Source organism: Ceratotherium simum, chromosome 8 (genome assembly GCF_057802395.1).
Source record: "Ceratotherium simum simum isolate JZ-2026a chromosome 8, ASM5780239v1, whole genome shotgun sequence".
Classification (NCBI taxonomy): Eukaryota; Metazoa; Chordata; class Mammalia; order Perissodactyla; family Rhinocerotidae; genus Ceratotherium; species Ceratotherium simum.
Genome location: NC_141907.1, coordinates 414,965 through 420,811, shown reverse-complemented (window position 1 = coordinate 420,811; position 5,847 = coordinate 414,965).

Genomic DNA, 5,847 nt, shown 5'->3' with positions numbered 1-5,847 from the left:
ACACCCGGTGACGGGAAATGCTGAGGTTGACAAGGTCATGTAGAGTCCTGACAGCCGAGGTGACAAGGACATGGTGTCGGAAGCCTCGTCGGGTCAGCAGGGGGGTCTGAGATCCGCCATGGCAAGGAGCGTGCGCTGCCCTGGAGCCTTCCCGCTCCCAGACGAAAGAAACAGAGAAAGTTCTCTCCAAGTCTGGCAGCAGTCTTAACGTGTACAATGTAGCCAGTAATGAGCTGTCAAGCGGAAACCCTCATCAAATAGCCGTCACGATCTTTTTTTTCCATCAGCTTTGCTGGAGGGACTAAATGACCTTTCTCTTTTCTCCCTGGAAAATGATATTGCAAAATTGTTATAAAAAGAAACCATAAAAAATGTAGATAAAAAAAGTATCAGAGGGGAGTAGCAGGCAACTATGAATAAAAACTTATGAACAAAAATTATGAAAAAAATTTATGAGGGGCCAGCCCAGTGGCATAGTGGTTAAGTTCTCACACTGCTTTGGCAGCCCAGGGTTCGCTGGTTTGACTCCTGGTCGCGGACCTACGCACTGCTCATCAAGCCATGCTGTGGCGGCGTCCCACATACAAAATAGAGGAAGACTGGCACAGATGTTAGCTCAGGGACAATCTTCCTCAAGCAAAAAAAAAAAAAAAAAAAAAAAGAGGAGGACTGGCAACAGATGTTAGCTCAGGGCCAATCTTCCTCACCAAAAAAAAAAAATTATGAATTTATCAAAAATAAATTATTTTCTGGATTTTGTGGTGTTTGTGCTATTAGTCAATTTTTAAAAAAATGTTTAGGGGCTGGCCCCATGGCTGAGTGGTTAAAGTTCCACGTGCTCCACTTCAGCAGCCCAGGGTTGGGATCCCGGGCACAGACCTACGCTACTCATTAAGCCACACTGTGGTGGCATCCCACATACAAAATAGAGGGAGATTAGCACACATGTTAGTTCAGGGCCACTCTTCCTCAAGCAAAAAGAAAGAGGAAGATTGGCAACAGATGTTAGCTCAGGGCTAATCTTCCTCACCAAAATAAATAAATAATAATTTTAAAAAGTTTAATTTGTGATTTTTTCTCTCATTCTGAATATGTATCTAATTTTATCATAATAATTTTGCCTTTTTTCTTAAAGAAAGCTCCATTGACCTCAGGCTGCCCCAAACCTGGACAGACTCAGCACCATGCTTCCCTGGTCAGCGTGCGGGGTCACTAGACGGCAGCCAAGGAAAGCGTGGAGGACCTGCCTCACCCTCCTGCAGGAGCGGGCCTGCAGGCTCGGGGATCTAAATGCGAAAGGCTTGCACTCTGGAGCATCCACACGGCCTCAGGGCAGGCAGGTGCCTGGACAGGACCCCAGGCCTCCACCAGAAAGGACAAGGCGGGTCAACTGGACGAGGTGGGAACTCAGAAGGCCTGTTCACCAAAGCCACCGCGAGACGGCGCGGGGCTGCCTGCCGGAGAGGAGGATGTGTGCTCGGTGGTGCGGACACAGCAGATCCTCTATCACTGCAAGTTCCCCTGCTCCTACAGCTTATTTGTGACCCCAGACAAACACTCACAGCACTTTCATGGTGACTTGGGGACACGTGTGGAGCAGCAAGAACGCAGGTCCCCCAACACCCAACACGGGAACCCTCAGTTCCCGGCTGAGGTGGACGGGGCGACGCTCTGCCTTCCTGTTTCAGCTCGTGTGTAAACAGTGTCCTTTTCCCGGCCTGTTTAGTGCTACGTTTTTCACACTTCTGTGCTTTTTGTTGGTGATTTTGCTGCTTACAACGGCCCCTGGCCGGAGCTGACACTGCACCTGGTGTTCTGCGCGAGAGGCTGTGATGAGCCTTGCGGAGAAGATCGCATGTTAGCTGGGCTTCCTTCAGGCCCGGGGGTTGCCTGCTGGCTGAGTTCAGTGCTCATGCATCAGCCACGTGTGTTAAGTAAGGTGTCTTTATTTATTTTATTTTTTTTCTGTGAGGAAGATCAGCCCTGAGCTAACATCCATGCCAATCCTCCTCTTTTTGCTGAGGAAGACCGGCCCTGAGCTAACATCTACAGCCAATCCTCCTCCTTTTTTTTTCCCCAAAGCCCCAGTAGATAGGTGTATGTCGTAGGTGCACATCCTGCTAGTTGCTGTACGTGGGACGCTGCCTCAGCATGGCCTGACAAGCAGTGCATCAGTGCACGCCTGAGAACTGAACCTGGGCTGCCAGCAGTGGACAGCGCGCACCTAACCGCTAAGCCACGGGGCCGGCCCCAGTAAGGTGTCTTTAAACAGAAGCACGCGCAGAGCAAGGTTCTGTGTTGATCCACTGACGAAATCTGACCCGAGGCTCGCGGGAAGCTAGCCGTATATTTCCCCAGGAGCAGGGTTCGGTGTTCGCTAATTCAGTAACTCCATGTTTGTGGCGACTTTATAGAGCGTAACCATCGTGAATAGTGAGAATGGACTGTAATTGACAAAAGAATCACCTCCAGAATATATAATGAACTCCTACAAGTCAATAAGAGATGCTCAATAGAAAAATGATCAAGACATTGAACAGAGCCTCCCGAGAAGAGCTGCAGATGGCAGACGAATCTGTGACAAGGTGCAAGCCTCCCTTGTCACAGAGGACGAAAGCCAAACCACACAAACACTTCTGCACCTCCACCAGAAAGGCTTAAATTGCAAAACTGTTAGCGTCCAGGGTTGGCAAAAATGTGCGAAGAGAGAAATCTCCTACACTGCTGGTGCGAGTACTGTAAGTGAACGTAAGTGAGGCCATGTTGTTACGCTAAATGACCCTTTCCTAGTTAAAACCCTTCTAGCATGTAATCATTATAAACTACTACATGCTTTCATGATTTTCTGGCCCTGAATCTGTGCACATACCCTGCTGAGGTGCTCTGATAGCTTTGTTCTTAACCATCTTAACAAATTTTCCCAGGGAATTAGGAGGCCTCCAGGAAGAAGGAACACCTGTAGGGTATTCATCGTCACTGACAGAAGAAAAGAACAACGAGGCACCCTGGAGTCTGTCACGCCTGGAGACCGACGTTTCTAAACCCCTTCTTTACTGCCCATTTTCTCTATATAACTGCCTCAAGATTCTGTAATTCTTTAAGATGGTTTTTGTTTTTTGAGGAAGATTCACCCTGAGCTAACATCTGTGCCAGTCTTCCTCTATTTTGTATGTGGGTCACTGCCACAGCACGGCTGACGTGTAGTGTAGGTCCTTGCCCGTAATCCAAAGTGGAGTGCATGGAACTTAACCACTGTGCCATGAAGCCAGACCCTATGATGGTTTCTTGAGACATTAGTGTGCTATCTTCTGGTTATCCTGGCTAATCGAGTAAAAGCTTCCTTTCTTGATCTCTAACTCATTGTGATTAATTGGCTCAGATCGCAGTGAGCAGAGTGAGCCCATTGCTCGGTAACAGTACGAATTTTGATTTTTGTGTGGATTTTTGGAAAGCTGTTTAGGGTTATCATCTAGAGATGAACACAGCATGTCCTACTTCAGCAGACATGTGCCCAGGTGTACACGTGGATGAGAATGTTCCTGGAAGCATTTTTCATTACAGCCAAAGTCTGGCAACAAGCCACTAACAGTAGAAAGAACAAAGTGTAGCGCACACCTACAGCAGAATGGCCTCAAGTGTGCGACTGAATGTGCCGCAGCAGTGAAATGACCCGTCAGTGGAGCTGGAAACAAAACACCAGGTAGAAAAAGCCGTCACCACGTAATGCATTACTGCTCCCTTTCTGTGCCGTCAGCACAGGCCAGCAGAGTGGGTGTGTGTTTAGTTTGCAGGGTTCCCATAACAGAGTGCCACAAACTGAACTGACAGCTTAAATCACAGACATTTATGCTCTTGCTAATTCACACGTTGAAACTCTAACCCTCATGGGATGGTATCAGGAAGTGGGGCTTTTGGTAGGTGATTAGGGTTGGATGAGGTCATGAGGGTGGGACCCTCAGCGGGAAGGTGGCCATCTGCAAGCTGGGAAGAGAGCTCTCACCAGAACCCAACCATGCTGGCACTCTGATTGTGGACTTTCAGTCTCCAGAACTGAGAGAAATAAATGTCTGTTGTTTAAGCCGCCCAGTCTGTGGCATTTGGTTATGCCGCCCGAGCTGACCAAGACAGTGAGGGAAGAAAGGGAGAGACAGATGGCCCCATAGAACCAAATGGTCAAGACCCTCGAAGGGGCCTGCACAAAGAGGCTATCCACGGGATCTGGACCTGTGCTGGGTGCTGTGCTCCAGCCAGAGATTTGGTTGTGAGCTTCAACCAGAAGCTGCTGATTAGTTAGGAAGGTGTTCTAAGAAGCGTGTGGGAGGGTTTGATGGAAATGCTACTGTTTGCCATTTTAATGTGCTGGACCAGAAAGCACAAAGCTCTGCAGAAATGGTCAGATGTGGATTTTCCTTTTTAAGATGTTTTCCCTGCACTTCTCTTTCTCGCAAATTGGCCAAAGTATGTCCTCAAATCCTGTTTCCTTAGAAGTCAGTTTGGACTATGGTGAGTGGGCTTCGATTGAAAACTCTGCCTTCTCACAGGCACCATGAAGGGGTCACAACCCTCCCGGGGCCTGATGGAGGGCAGGTTCAGGGGGGTGGGTGGCCCAAGGATAGAGGAGTGGGCCCAGGGTCCCTGAAGCCATCTGGCTTGAGGTTCAGAAAGTGGGGAGGAGGCCAGCAGGGAGCCAAATGCTCCAGGAGCAGGGACTCAGAGCAGCTCTGGGGCTCCTGTCTGAGGGACCCCATGGGCCTCTGCACTCTGTTCTCCACCCTCAAGATGTTTCCTCTGCTGCCGCCAGGCCAGCTCCTCCTGGTCACTCAGTCCTGGCTGCCTCCATCCACAGTGGCACCAAAACACTAAGTGGCATTTCTGGGCTTGTTTATTTTTCAGTTTGCTGTCTGTCTGCCGCAGAACTCACCTCCAGGTGCGCAGCGGATGCTCAGTGCACAGTTTCTGGACAAATGATGAACCTTCCCAGGATCGAGGGTGTCTTCTGACCTGGTCCCTGGCATCACCCTCTCTCTCTCCACTGTCCATTTCTGAAAGCCCCACTGCGCAAAAGGGAGCATTGTGCTCTCTCCCTCTCTCCCTCCTTGTCTCCCCCCACAGGCCCTGCCAGCAGGTCTAGCACACTTCCAGGCATCTCCTCCGTAGCATTTCTGGCCGTTACACCCTCTCCTGCACATTATCCTTCCTGGCTGTGTCCGCCATCTGGTTTTTCTCCTCTTCTGGGGCCCTAGAGCCCAGCCCTTCCCGGCACCGCAGGAGCCAGCCCCTCTGAGGCCCTGCAGGCCCTGCTGGCCCTTGGCCTGGCTCGAGGGCAGCCAGAAAAACACGGCAGGGACTGGGGGAGTCTCCAGGAGCCCGTTGGTCCACGACACCCAGCCCTGCCACACGCATCGCAATCCGCGGTCAGGCCTGCAGGAGCAGGGACCCGGAGTGCTGGCAGGCGAGGGGGCAGGGCGACCAGCGTGGACATGTCCTCAGCGCCGCCTGGACGAGACAAAGCTGTGCCTCCTGCCCGGCAGGACGCATTCACTGCCTTCCCTGGAAGTGCGGTGGGGCGGGTCTTTCATAGAGGAGAGGGGTCCGCGGGGCCCGGCAGAGGGTCACGACAGGACGGCCGCGGAGGCCAGGGTGGGGAAGGAGGGATGCCGGCCCCTCGAGCTCCCCACGGGAGAGCTGATGGGAGGGGAACCATTCGAACAGGCTGGACAGCAACGTGCCAGCGGGCCGCAGGCCCTGGCCATCGCTGGCCAGAGCCTCGGTCCCCGTCTGTGGTGAGGACAGGGGCAGGGCACCGGGGGTTCTCGGGCAGAGCAAGCCACGCGTCCGAAGACCCGG